Source organism: Tachypleus tridentatus, chromosome 13, assembly GCF_004210375.1.
Source record: "Tachypleus tridentatus isolate NWPU-2018 chromosome 13, ASM421037v1, whole genome shotgun sequence".
Classification (NCBI taxonomy): Eukaryota; Metazoa; Arthropoda; class Merostomata; order Xiphosura; family Limulidae; genus Tachypleus; species Tachypleus tridentatus.
Window position 1 is genome coordinate 262,783,819 of NC_134837.1, and position 15,743 is coordinate 262,799,561.

General features: G+C 34.0%; 1 protein-coding gene across 4 annotated transcripts in view; it reads left to right on the top strand.

The window, feature by feature from the left end:
* Window positions 1-261: 261 nt before the first annotated feature.
* The window catches only part of LOC143238456 (epithelial sodium channel subunit gamma-like), a 146,311-nt gene continuing 130,829 nt past the window's right edge, over window positions 262-15,743 (top strand). The window contains exons 1-2 of one of the 4 annotated variants that reach the window (XM_076478706.1): window positions 262-1,100; window positions 9,788-9,907. The gene's annotated coding sequence lies outside the window, so the exon portion shown is untranslated. Of the gene's footprint in view, window positions 1,101-9,787; window positions 9,908-13,404; window positions 15,093-15,743 lie in introns of those variants that run through there. The other 3 variants (XM_076478707.1, XM_076478708.1, XM_076478710.1) reach the window with 3 other exon arrangements.

Genomic DNA, 15,743 nt, shown 5'->3' on the forward strand with positions numbered 1-15,743 from the left:
CCCCTCAGTGGCTCAGCGGTATATCTGTGGTCTTACCATTCCAAAAACAAGGTTTCGATATGCGTGGTGGGCAGAGCACATATAGCCCATTGTGTTGCTTTGTGCTTAATTCAAAACAAAAGCTTTGCGTGAAAACTTCTGAAACAAACGAAATTTTAAATCTTTTGTGTGTAGTTGCATGTATCACAGTTTGATAATGAAAAAAAAAGTCTATAATTATTAATTGTTTTCAAATCACATAGTTTTTACAAATTGGTTTATTCAAAAGAAACACATTTATTAATTTGTTTTTGATGCTCCTTTAAAATGTAATCTATGTGGAGTCGTCACAAAAGCTACTTGACTGTCACTGGCCAAACTGATTCAATGGTGAAAGTTGTGAAGATCGGGTAGCATGCTAGAGTTAGGATATAATTTGTAAATGTAGTCATTGAAATTTGTAGTTAGCGTTAATCATTTGATTCTTGTTAATTAATTTTTTATGTATCACTACAGTAATATATTATTAATCTGCGCTCACTAGAATATCTTCATTATGCGGACATATTTGATACTTAAACTTTGTAGAAAAGACAGATTATAACTCGGAATCCGATTCAATCTGAATGAAATTGGATGTCTTATTCGATTTCGAGCCAAATTTAGCTGTCTGGAAACTGAAGTGACACACCAACTTGTAATGTATATGTAGGCCTTTTGTATCCAGGCTTAGATTTAATTATAATTTTAAGTTGTAAATGAACATATTGTAAATTATTAGTAATAAAGCGCGAAGGAAGTTGTAACAATGAGATAAAAATGTAGTAATAATTAAGAGTTTTGTTTGTTTTGAATTCCGCGCTAAGCTACTCGAGGGCTATGCGTTCGTCGCCCCTACTTTAGCAGTGTAAGACTAGAGGGAAGGCAACTAGTGATCACCACCGATCGACAACTCTTGTGCTTATGCAACGAATAGTGAGATTGACCGTCACCTTATAACACCCCCACGGCTGAAAGGGCGAGCATGTTTGGTACGACGGGGATTCTAACCCTCAGATTACGAGTCGAACGCCTTAACCCACCTGGCCATGCCAGGCCACCAAGTAAGAGTATGACTTAAGGTAATTTGAATTAGGTTGGTTAAGAATTCCAGTGGTGGTGATACTACATTAACAATAATCTGAGTAAATGAATAACATATACTGCCTATAATATTTACAGGGTCATTTTTCTGTAGTATTATGATTTGAATTTTGTTAGTTTAGTACTTGTAATTAAACCATGAATTATGATGTTCTTCCTTCATGCTTGAGGCCTGAAAAATAGCTTAATATTTAATATTAAATATTTATACTGACAGTAGGATAATGTTTGATGCTTAGAAGTTTTTACAATATTAATAAAGTGTTTATTTTCTTACCAATTTATAATATTGTTTGTGAGGTTTATGCAATTTTTAAAGGCATTCTCTGTTGATGTTAATCATTTTAATATTTTTATATCATTCTATATGAAACTTAATTATTGTATTAGTTTTTGTAGTTTTAGTTGGAAGAGTTTCAGAGGTGAATAAAAATTTAATTAAGTGGGAAGAAGAGTATGGTATAAAGTTTACATCATTTGATTAGAATTATAATTAAAGAATTATAATTTAAGTTTATTAGTGTCTCATTTTGGGACTTCTGATGTTTATATGTATCAAAAGCTTGTTTATATACTTCCAGGAGAACTGTATGGGTTTAAATGGGGAAACCTTGACACTTGCAAGTTATACCTTTTTCTTTCACTAATGATGCGTTAGTAAAGGCAGAAATGGAATATCAGTAACCATAGAAATGATGGGTGTGTTAGTTTGTTATAACTCAAAACAAATTAAATAAAAAAATGCTGCATTGACTGAAAATATCCCAGGGTACAAGCTACAGTGTGGGATCATAATATGTACCCTAGGTTTTGGAGGTGACTGAAGAAATAGGACTCACATTGCAGTGGGGATACACCATCTATCAGTCTTAATCTCCATTTGACAGTCTCACATAAGAAATAAAGAGTAGCAATAGATATAGAATTAGAAATTAGTAGAGAGAGGTGTGGGTGTTCAAGTCCACAACTTCCCACATGTTTGTGAGTTATAACAAACAAGTATAATTAGTTAGAGTTTTAGGTTTGCTGTTTTTAATGCAGTCCTTCCTTCTGATTTTACACATTTCACTATTTAACTTCATTAAAATATATTTATTTTCACTAATACATATTAATGAATGTGATAAAAATACTGACAGAAACAGGTTGTACATTCATGTTGCATAACTAAAGTTGTTAGTGTAAAATTTTATAAAATCCAAAAAAAAATGAAAATCAAACAAATTCAAATATTTTGAAAGACTTGAGACCTACTAGAGCGATTACTGTGATGATGAGATGATGCTTTTGAGAAAGTTTTTAATTTAAAAGGTTTTATGAGTGAACATGAATTTGGAAGAATGTTTTTCACTGATAAGATCAACAGTTTTCTGCAGGATTAGACACTTGTTCTGCAAACATTAAAGCTAATTTGTGACACTTGCTATTTTTCTTACAAGAGCAAAGAAAATTAATTAGCTTGTTAAAATACGCTCTATGATTTAATAAATTTAAGAATGGGTTTCTCATGATGAAACATACTATCTCAGGACATTCATCATTAGTATGGTCTTTTACTGTCTTTTCATTCTTACTTTCGGGCATGGGATGACAGCAGAATTTTGGGAGCAAATCAACTTGTCAACTAAAATTGATCAGAATTGGTCTCTGTTGGTACGAAGGTTTGTAGTTAGTGAACAAATTCTCAATATCTTGAGCATATGTGAACAAGTATTTCTGTCCTTATCATGAAGCTAGAAACAGTTAAGGAATGTTATGGAGAAAAAAGTATTTAAATGTGATTGTTTGGAAAATTTTGAAACATTCTGTTGTGTATTTGATTTGGGGGAAGGAAGTGAGTTTGTTCTGGAAGTTGAATTTTATGTTTAAAAATTAAGAGGATTTCTTACACTTTCAGTTGATATGGAAAAACATACATTACATCATACATATATAAAAAGTATTGTGTTATTAGGGTATTTGTCTCACTGTATAATAACAGTATTGTTTGTTTATTAAATGTAACCTTCCACTGTCTACAAATAATTTGTGGTCTACGTGGAAATGACTTCAAGATTCCCTCTTTACGCTATTGTAACATGTATTGTAGTGCCACTTGCATGATAAACAACTGAGAGAACTGTTTAGAACTGGAAAATGTGATTGGTTACCTTCAGGCAGTGTTTACATTGATTAGGTTTATGCAGTCTATTCAAAACTATGACTAAATCAATTGTCACTATAATAATAAAATAATTGCAAATAGCGATAACAACTTTCTCTGTTTTTGGTAATTATATTTATCCAAGTAGTAAAAATGCTACTTTGTTTGCTGCTGAGCACAAAGCTGCATACATGACAAATTAAATCATGAATATCAGATAATATAAAACTTTTAATTATAAATATGCTTTAATGTCTAGTGTACTAACATACATGGATAATAAAGTTCAGTTTAATTTTGAATATAACTTATAAGGTGCACTTTAACTGAGCTTAGACTGTATGATTAACCCATCCCCATGAGTCAATCCTTCCATTCATGAAGTAATCATAGTAGCTATTTGAATACTTTTGAATAAATACTATCCTTTCTTATACAATAAGAACAGGACTGTAACAGAAACTGAAGTGACATTAACTTGTGTACAGATTGTTTGCAAGTCCATTAATAACAATATTTTGCTTTCTCTCATCCAACATTTCTGTAATCTAGCAAATGGGACTTCTTAAAACTCTTTGGATGCTGTCATTGGATTTATCTGACTTGACATTTAAAGCTGTTTGGTGCGACAAGTGGATTTACCAAACGATGTTGCAATAACATTTACTTATGGTGCAACAGTTGGGTTACCCACATATCCTTGTAATTCCCACACCAGTACTGGGTGCACATACATCACTAGAAAAATGTAATGCTGTATATCACACATTTTATTGTTTCCCAGTATCACTGAAATAACAAAAACATTATTTTGCTGTTTGTGAAATTTAAACTGTAGATCTATTCCTGTAATTCGAAACTTTAAGTTATGGTTCTTGTTTCTGTTGAGAATCAAAGGAGTTACTTTGTATTAATTTGCAAGTTTACTGATCTGAGGAACTTTCTCGGCATGCTATTAGTATTTTATTTATAAAACAGATTGAGCTTGTAATATGTTTAGACTAAATTTCTGATTTAATATAAATGTGCTTATTTGCTTCCATAGATTCTAAATGAAGATGAAATGAATTCTAACTTTGTAAAGTTTTTGTGTATTCCAAGAGTTATAATATATTATGTTAAATTATTATCATATTTTGAAATTATTTCACATACAATAAGATTGTCAGTTGCCTTTTTTTAACCATTAAAATTGTTTAATGTGATTGTTTCACTATTGCTCAAGAAAAGTCGAAGCAAACCTTAGAATAAACTTTAATATGAAAGTGGTTTTTCATACATTAGGAAGGCTTTTTCAATTTTTAAGAAACAATTATGCCATCTAAGTCCAGCTCTTATGCAGTTCTTGAAAAGCAGTATGCACTCCATGAAACCATAGGAAGAACAGGTATGCATTGGATTTATATAGTTTTGGAAATTAAGTTTTGAAACTGTTTGAAAGACTATTTGTTTTTCAATAGAAGCATAAAATCTGTTAACTTGTATTCATGTGTACTGACATAAGGTCATAACTATTTATTTAGTAACGAGTTCATGGAGGGTAGCACTGTTCGTTGATTATCATGTGCCCACCCTGTCTTTGCCACTCGTCGTACCCTTAGTGGCCGTAGTGATCCGTGTTTCCTTGGGTCGTGCCATCACTATTTGTTCTCTCTACCTGTTGTCTGGAGAAGCATGTGATCAATTGGACCTTCATGCTCTCATTAAACAGCTGCCGTGTCCCTCTTTAATCCTGGGGACTTTAATCGACATCATCCCACCTTGGGAAGCACTGATATTAACAGGAGGGGTTGCTCTGTAGAGTGTAAGCTCTCTGATCACAACCTTTCTCTTTTCAATACTGGTTCATCCACTTATTTTCATGCACTTAGCCAGCCCTTTACTGCTATTGGTCTTTAAATTTGCTCCCCTTCATTATTCTCCCATTTTTCATGGAGGGTTGACAATAATCTACAAGGCAGTGATGATTTTTCTGTAATTTTGAGAGATACTGACCGTGGTCGAAGCCATACAACCAGCGTTCTCTAGTAGAAGCTGGATCAGGAAAACTGGCTCTCTTTCACAACTCTCTCAGAACTTAATCCTGCCATCGTCTTTAAACCGTCAATAGACTATTGTGTGGCAGCAGCAACTGACTGTATTATACATGAAGCTGCTCAATGTATTCCTAAAACCTCGACACGTTTTCTACTATATCCTTGTCTGTGGTGGAATCCTGCCTGCCACATGGCTCAAAAATGGGCCTGGGATACTTTCTGAAGATATCCCACACTCTCGAACTGTCTTGCTTTTCAGCGGTCCCATGCACATGCTTGGTGAGTAAGACGTCAAAGCCAGAAGGATTCTTAGATTAAGTTCAGAACTGGCAAATCTTCTACCACCTGTTCCAAACTCACATGGGACAACATTCGAAAAGTTTGTGGGCAATATAATTCTGTCCCTCTCTTGATCTGGCTGTCAGATGGCCAAGAAGTAACTGATACTCTAGGTTAAAGCTTTTGCTGGGTATCTAGCGCTTCTGCTTGTTCCTCCACCTTTTTGGCCATCAAGACTCGGGCAGAGCAATCACCTCTTTCCTTTCGAGGTGCTTGTCACTATAACTATAATCGACCCTTTACACTAGTGGAACTGAAACTGGCCCTTCATCGGTCTGGCAGTACATTGGTTGGACCTGATAATATACACTATGACATTCTTTGCCATCTGTCTCCTGCTTCTCTTGCTATTCTTATGATTATTTTTATATGGATCTGGCAGGAAAATGTTTTTCGTGATGCCCAGTTCCAGGCTGTTGTCTTACCTTTTTCTAAGCTTGGGAAGGATCCCACGATTCCTTCAAACTACTGTCCAATTGCTTTGATGAGCTTCTCTGTAAGACCTTAGAGAGGATGGTTAATGCTTGTCTTGTTTGGTTCCTCGAATCAAAGAACCTCCTCTCGCCCACTCATGGTAGGTTCCAACGACAGCTCTCCACCATGGACCACCTGATTCAACTTGAAACGTCAGACAGAGAAGCCTTTCTCAAACAACATCTTGTATCAATATTCTTTGAGATTGAGAAGGCTTATGATACAGCATGGAGGTATGGCATTTTGCAAGACCTCCATATATATGGGTTATGTGGCCATTTGCCATTTTATTAAACATGTTTTTTAATGGACAGGCAATTCCAAGTTTGTGTGGGTTCAACACTTTCCCATTCTTTTCTTGGAGTCCCTCAGGGCTGTGCTTTTAGTTTCACACTTTTCAGAATAAAAATTAATGCCATCACTGAACAATTCTCTCTCACTGTTACAAATTGGCTCTATGTCGATGACTTTTATTTCTCACATCAGTCGTAGAACATGAGGTATACTGAGCGGCAGCTATAGACTGTTATAAAAACAAAGTAATTTTTCATATTATCCTTGGATAACATTGCTGTATACACTGGTCAGCCCATACCACCATGGCTTCTTACAGTCCCCAAATGTGACCTTTCTTTAAGGTAAACACACCTGATAAGAAATACCGTCTGCTATTTGCTGAACATCTTTTGAACCATCCTTCCATTCTTATTTATACTTACAGTTTGAAATCAGGTGTTTTGTGCCATGTGTCAGGTGCCATGGTTTGTTGTGGTTTTGTGGTTGCTTGAAGAATCCCCTCTGCAGTGTCTGTGTTCACTGCTGAACTGTCGTCATTTCTCTTGCCCTGGGTTACATAAAAGCTAAGCAGTACTCAAACTTCCAGTACGCTACTGGTCCTGGAATCACTTCATGTTGGTTCACACCCTGTTCTCCCCAATATTCAAAAACCGAATGGCCCATTTCCCTTTAACATGTACTTCTATCCAGTTTTTCTGGATACAAGGGCCACATTGGTATTCGCGGGAACGAGATTGCCAACATCACAGCTAAGTCTATCTGCTCTGGAACTATCACCGCTGTGCCTGTACCATACATGGCCTATGGTTCTGTTATCAAGGCTCAGCTGTGTGTCAGCTGGCAGTTGACTTGGAGTGAGCAACGCAAAAAAAATCAAGCTTTTCCAAATAAAACCCTGTATTGGACTTTGGCCGTCCTTCTTTCATAACGATCGGAAGTAGGAAGTTGTTCTGATGCACCAGTGTGTAGTTTGTGTAACACTCAGGTCACAATAAGCCACATTTTACTCTGTTGTCGTCGTAATGACTCGCAACAACGGCACCATTTTAAACATGTTCTGTCCCCAGGTTTGTCCATAATATTAGACAGTGTTATTGGTGATGGTAACACTGTCCACCTTGGTAATGTTTTTTAGTTTTTTAAAAGCCATTAATCTTTTTAATGCCATTTAAGTTTTTTTAACATGTACAGTACACATTTTTAATGTGGTTCCCTTTTAAAAATCACAGTTCATCAAATTTGATTTGAAATTAGAAACTGGCTGTAAAATTAAATAACTGCAAACCAGGACTGGAAAGGCCAACTTCAGGTGACCAACGCTGCTGTTTGGACTATCCTTTTGAACTACCTGTTGGTCATCCTGACGAGTTATTATTATAATTTTGCTACACATCTTTTAAAATCTTTTTACCACTTTCCTTTTTGAAAATGGCCATAATGTCAAATAATTCAGAACCAGAATTGGAAAGGCCAACTTCAGGTGACTGACGGTGGTTTTTATACTTACCTGTTAGTCTTCCTAGTGAGTTATGTTAATTATAGTTATGCTACAGAAAGTCCTTTACAACTTCACTTACTGTAGTTTTCTCATAACGTTGTTGACTAGATGTAAACTTTGGTTTTATGCTATTTATGTTTTTTTTAAACTTTGTTTTGTTTTACCTTAATTTTCCTTTATGAATTTTACTAAATTTATTTTTTACTGGATGTTTGGCACAGATAGTCTAGCTGTTTTGTGCTATGAAACACTAACTCAACCAACCAACCAACCAACCAATCTCTCACAAATACTGACAAAACTCCCTTGCTACTTCTGATAGTGTCCTTATCAACAAACATATTACCACTATGCATATTTTCTTGTGTAATATTTCTTTCCTTTGGTATGGTACTTTCAAAAGTATACAAATGTCCAAGTTTTCTCTTAGAAGCACCTTGCACCATGGAATCGTTCTCTGGTGTTGGCCTCAAAACTGGTACTTACACTATGAGTATCATTAGCCTGTGACTACCAAGTGATTTTCTTGTACTGTTATTAAGCTTATTAGTCTTGTCTTCACTCAACTGCTTGTTTCTTGTGAATCTGTTGCCATGAAAGTTCCTGGTCTCTGATTAGTGAGGACCATGCTTTATGTCCATCTTAAAATATTCAGGAATTACAATGGTAATAAACATTTTTGTTAGACTACGTCAATTAGTAAAAGTACTTTCTTTGTTTAACACTCATGATTGGCTCATCAATGAAAGGTTATTGGTACAGTTTATTCAAAGGAAGTAGCAATAAGAAAATCTGTATTTTGATAATAAGGAGGAATTACAGACAAACTGGGTAAAAGTATCACCAAAAAATGATAAAAACAATTGTGGATCACACTTCCATGAAAATGGAATGTAAATAGGGCATTTAAATAGAAAATATTTTAGTTTTGATACTTTTTAAGGATTTACAGTTCCTGAAACTTTTTGATTAGACATTGAAAATATATTTGTATGCAGTGGACAGACATCCATATTCACAAATGATGTTATCCTACTAATAAAATATATGAAAATTTGATGAAATATATAGAGTTGACATTTCAAGTCACAGCCTTAAACTTATAACATTTGAATTCATGTTTGGAAACATGTTTACAAAACTTCCTCGTAAACAAAATTCTTAACATTTGTGTATAGTAACAGAGATACAATATTAACTTGATGTATAACTATCACTTGTATTGAGCTTTCTAAAGCTCACTGTGATAGAAAATTGGCTCAGCTAAGTGCAAACCTAACTGACAGCTGTCTGTTTTTTTCAAATTATGTTATTGTAAGGTTTATAGTGTTGTTATATTTAATAAGCAACAACAAAATAAAAATCAAACTTCTTCAAAGCCTCTGTTTGCATGTAATTATTATTTAAGTATTGTATAAGAAAGATTTAACACCAAACTTAAAAACTGAGTAACAGTATGTGCTAGTGAACAAATTCTATGTTGTGTCTTTTTGTGTAAGTATTAAAATTCATGTGTGGATTAAAGTTAAAAATGTAGTTATATTTTAATGTATTTATTTTTTATTTCAGGTAAATAAAAAAGTATGTGCTCAGAAAATGATATAGAAAAATTACACTTTAATTAATATATATTAATTATAGTATAACCTACTATTTTATAACTTTGATCTTCATATACATATTCAGAATAAATGAAGGGATCATTGAGATGTAATTTTTGAGCTACAAAATCTTTGAAAATGCATAATAAGTGTTTTTATAAACAAGTACTTGTGTTGAGCTGTACCTCATGTCATGATTCTAGCCTGTCTAAAAGTTCAAGTTGAATTATACACTCCTTTCTTACATGTGGTAAAGCAGAATTTTGTATTATATCAGTGGTGTTGTCCCATGACTATCTGCACAACAGAAACAAGCTTCAACATGCTGGGCACTGTCTGTGTGGATTGAACCATCTGCCAAGATTCTGTGATTTTGAACACATGTTAGGGCACTCTTGTAAGTGGAATATAAGTTAATTTATATAGTTTTTAGTGTCTGCTATGTTTAAATGTTTAAACATTTTAAGTAACTTGTCATTCAGTTTGTTGAAAATTTTTTGGTACCATTCAGCAGTTTAATTTAACCAGCATTTACTTATTAACATGTTAAGGTAATTAAAAAACCAACACTAGCCAAAATGAATAGTGATATTTATACATATTTAAATAGTTAGTCACAGGCAACACACTGAGTTATTTTTTGAGTCTTGGAAGTTTAAGTTGTCTTTATTAATAATTAAGTGAAGCAGGTGAAAGTAATTTTCTTCAGTTTAAATTATCTAAGTTTATAATAAGACTTAATAGGAACTGAAATTGTCTTTCTATATGTATATTTTAATTTATAATACATTTTCATGTTCCTGTCTTTTAATAATACGTGAATGTTGTTTTTGACTGTGTGATGTAGATGGTAATGTATAATTTAAAAAAACAAAAGGATATAAGCATTCTTTAATGAAATTTGTCAACTTATTCTATCTTTGGTAGTGAGGAAAGTTGTAGAATACTAGTAAATAAAAGGCTATTACTGATGGAGTTTTGACAAGCCATAGTTTTAGCTTAGTTTATTATATACATAGATCAAACTGAAAGAAACTTAAAATTTAGAATTAGAATGAATAAACATAAGTAAAATGTTGGAAAGAAGGAAAAGGTAATTTCTACATTATATGAACATCCATATTATATCAGTTTTATAATTCATTGGAAAAGAACTGTTATTTTTGATCAACTGAATGAAATAACAACTGGAAATATTAGATAATCTATGAAAGAAATGAAAGTAATTATAAATAAAGATAAAGGGTTGGCAAGTCAACCAAGTAGCTTGTAATACAAATTTGGAAACTATATAGTTTTAGTTTCATAGTTTTATAAGACAACATTTAAAAATGTCTTCAATCTTCCATTGTTTCAGAATTGTGATATTTTCACTTTAAGTACTTCCCCTTTTATTATTTATTGACCACTTCTCCAATAAATACAAAATTTAACATAAGTTGCTCATTATAATATTATTACTCAGATAAAGTATAATTTTTATAGCCTTCAATGTTATTTGGTTACACAGCGATAAACTAGAAAATCAAGCCCCTTTAGCCCACACCCACACATTACATTTTCTCTTTCACAAGTTTACAAAATTTAGTTCTATTTGATATTTAAAACTATATTACTTATAACCAATAGAAATCCAAAGAACACGAAGTTCTTTAAGCTTCACTATTGTTCTTACGTGATGTTTAGAAAATATCTGAGTTTTACTTTTAGAAAGTATTATCTGTACAGCTATTTTTATGTGACAAGTGTCCTAGTGTGTACATGTATATTGATTTCTGGGTCAGATTTCTATTTTTTAAGTTCTCTGTTGATGTAAATTTATGAAAAGAAAGTATCTTCATACTATAAAATAGACATTTTTTACTTGAATGTTTTGAATTACAAAAACAAGTTGTGGGAAATTCATAAATTGTAGATAAATAATCATTTTTGTTTGAAGGAAAAATCTCACTTTTTAACTTATTTAAAATGTGAGAAGTAAACAAATGTATTAAACATTTATAATGTTCAACTTAGTACATGTTTCAATGTTTGAGTCCCAAATAAAGAATCATGTGTATGTTTATATATTTTTAAGAATAAAAGTTTCAAAATGTTGGTTTAGAATTAGTTAACTTTTCCATTATCAGCTTATAAAGTGAGTGTTTTGTAACTAGAAGTTTTGGTTTTATATCCAGTGAATTAGAAAACAAAATATGTTCTTTAATTGACATTAGTTGTTAGTAGTCAAAGGTGAGGTTCGAAATGATGTAAATAACCATTGTGTAACAGATGAAACATAAACAGTTATTGTTGGTCTTTTATTTTGAAATAAACCAAATTCAGTGTTACTACAATAATCACTGTGGTACTAACCTGATGTATAATATCCTGTAGATAACTGGTTTTGTGTTAAAACATACCTTGTTTGGGAGTCTTGTATAAAGATAGTGAAAATACTCAGTGTGCTGTTATCACTTGGCCAAGAGACCTGTTTCATTGTGTAGTGTTACTGTTTGTCTGAGAGACCTGTTTCATTGTGTAGTGTTACTGTTTGTCTGAGAGACATGTTTCATTGTCTAGTGTTACTGCTTGTCTGAGAGACCTGTTTCATTGTGTAGTGTTACTATTTGTCTGAGAGACATGTTTTATTGTGTAGTGTTACTGTTTGTCTGAGAGACATGTTTTATTGTGTAGTGTTACTGTTTGTCTGAGAGACACGTTTCATTGTGTGGTGTTACTGTTTGTCTGAGAGACATGTTTCATTGTGTGGTGTTACTGTTTGTCTGAGAGACATGTTTCATTGTGTAGTGTTACTGTTTGTCTGAGAGACATGTTTCATTGTGTGGTGTTACTGTTTGTCTGAGAGACATGTTTCATTGTGTGGTGTTACTGTTTGTCTGAGAGACATGTTTCATTGTGTAGTGTCACTGTTTGTTTGAGAGACATGTTTCATTGTGTAGTGTTACTGTTTGTTTGAGAGACATGTTTCATTGTGTAGTGTTACTGTTTGTTTGAGAGACATGTTTCATTGTGTAGTGTTACTGTTTGTTTGAGAGACATGTTTCATTGTGTAGTGTTACTGTTTGTCTGAGAGACATGTTTCATTGTGTAGTGTTACTGTGAATTACAGAAATATTGCAGTATCAGCTTTGTTTTCACATTATTTAATAAAACTTTACGAAGAGTGACATACTGACTGAATTACATACTGAATGCCTTTAAGTTTCATCAGGCTGACTGAAATGGAAGTGTTTATAACAAATGAACTGTATATTGTTGATCCATGTAATTAAAAAGAAGGAACAATGTCTTGGTTGAAAATTAAGTTTCTTTATGTTTGTCAACGAGTGGTCACTACATATTTCATTAGGCTAGTGAATATATACTCATAGGTGAACACGTTCTAACAATTGATATGATAAACAACCATAGCCTCCTTGTTTTTAACATTATCACGAGAAGCTAGTTTGAGAGATTAAGTTTTATATACTGCAGTGTTTGCGAATATCAAAATATGAAGTTAATGGTATTTTTATGAAACTCAGCAGAAAAACTTACAATCTAGTGGAATAATAAGTGTACTTAAGCAAATTATGTTTCTGAGGTAACTGTGAAAAAAAAAAAAAAATTGTTTGCTCTTGTTCTGGGACCAAGCGCATGTTTCTTACTGCAGTAGTGGTAGCCCTGGCATGGCCAAGCGCGTAAGGCGTGCGACTCGTAATCCGAGGGTCGCGGGTTCGCGCCCGAGTCGCGCTAAACATGCTCGCCTGTTTGGATGACGGTCATGGATGACTGTCAATCCCACTATTCGTTGGTAAAATAGTAGCCCAACAGTTGGCGGTGGGTGGTGATGACTAGCTGCCTTCCCTCTAGTCTTACACTGCTAAATTAGGGACGGCTAGCACAGATAGCCGTTGTGTAGCTTTACGCGAAATTCAAAACAAACAAACAAACTAGCTGTATTCTCTCTATTTTTAGTTGCCCAAGAGTTAACGATAGTCATTGTTGACTAGCTGTATTCTCTGTAGTTTCTTAGTAGTCCAACAATTGAAGATGGCTGTTGTTTTTTGCTGTCTCCTCTCTAGTCTTACACTGCTAAATTAGGAAGGGCTAGCACAGATAGCCCTCGAGTAGCTTTGTGCGAAATTCCAAAACAAACAAACAAATACTGCAGTGGCAAGAGTGTGACGTAATCGAATGTTACGTCAACAAACTGACGTTTTCGGATACTATTGGTCTAATAGTAGTTCCAAAGTAACGGAAGAGATCCCTGCGATTCTTTCAGAGCTTACAATACTTACAATACATTCCTTAGTGGCACAGCTAAATGACTGCGGGCTTACAACGCTATAAAACTGGGTTTCGATGTTCGTGGTGGGCAGATCACAGACAGCCCATTGTTTAGCTTTGTATTTTAAAACAAACAAATACATTCATGGCCCGAGACCGCGTTTTTTTTTATATTTTTAGGTAACGAGATGCGATCATTGGACCTGTTCATCCACAGTCGAGCATATTTACCTTGGGTCATGATCTGCCCTATTCTTAATTAATGGAATAAGTAGAATAGCTGTCACTTTTATAACGCTTACACTTTTACTAACGTAGATTGTGCTCAACTTTATATAGTTAGCTTGAACTTTGTACTTCGCGGTACGCAGACTATTACGCTAATAACTACGCTACGCCCATATAGCCAGAAACGTATTTAGTATTACCATCAGGAATTTTTATTAATTCAGTATATAAAATTATCGATACATGAGATTGCATAAGTTATATTAAAAGCCACAAGCCAATAACAACCGATATAAAGTTGAGGAAGAACAGAATGTATCAGAACTACATGTAATTAAATGCACAATGTCGTGTGATGTCACCTAATATGGATCGTCTTACTAAAACTGACGTGTTCAGGGTGCGAAGGTAGAAGCAAAGCATGGCTAGGTTGTTAGAGTGCTTGACTCGTAACCTTCGGGCTGCGGGTTTGAACTCACTCCCATCCAACTAAACATGCTCGTCCTTTCAGCCGTGGAGATGTCATAATGTTATAGTCAATCTCACTATTTGTTATTAAATGAGGAGTCTAAATCTTCTCGTTGAGGGGTGATGACTAGTTTCCTTCGCTGATAAATTAGGGACTGCTAACACAGATAGTTCTCGTGTGGCTTTAGACGAAATTCAAATTAAACCAAGTGAATGTTATGTGGAATTTTTAATATTTTTTGTAGATTACGAAAGAGGTTTTCTATCACCTTTTAAAATGAGAAATTTCAATGGCGCTAATAATTCATTTATTACGTGACTGTGATTGGTTGTTAGTGTCAATTTAACATAACACGATGATTGGTTCTAAATATTAGCGTCAATTTCACACAACACGATGATTGGTGGTAAATATCACAGTTGATGTGTCAGTTGGCTTGACTGGGTGTGAATGTTAGTTCTTCCGGCTGAAGATCATGAGAAGCCGTGTGTATTTTTGGACTGGCTGGACTCTTTGATGATGAGTATGTTGGTAGATTCCCAGTTGGACTCGGATATATTAAGTTGAGTTGAATTATCTCATCGTCTTCTCTTCTGCAGAATATCTCACTTTTGTAAGTATTCGTTTTCAAGTTTTATGTTTGTGTTTCAATGATTATTTTATTATACAGCTAGTGAATATCAAACAATGGTTCATCTTTGCGGTGTTTTTTATTTGTTGAATAACTGCTCCATAGCTATCCGAGCTAGCTGTCCCTAATTTAGACGTAATATACTATTACTAATTTATATGCAACAGACTAGAGCATTGGTTCCCAAACGACAAGTCGCAGACAGGTACTGGTCGTTGAATTAATTTACACCAGTTCGCAGCGTGTCTTGGTTCTTGATTGTTTGTACTGAATTTCGTGCAAAGCTACACGAGGGCTATCCGTACTAGCCATCCCTAATTTAACAGTGAAAGAGTAGAAAGAAAGCACAGTCAACTCTTGGGCTACGCTACGAATAGTGGTATTGATTGTACATTATAACCTCCAAACGGATGAAGAGACAATCATATTGAGGGCATTCGCAGTTTGGTTGGGAACTCGGGACTCCTCTATTTCTGGTAGCACGACGAAGATTTTTTTTTCAGTATATTATGTGAAATTTAAAAAACCGAATCACTTTTAGTCAATCTCTTTATTACTTTAATTATTTTTTAACCCTAGAATAACCACTGGTATTTAGGCTTAACGAAAGCTGTGAGGTATTTCGTGCTGTTA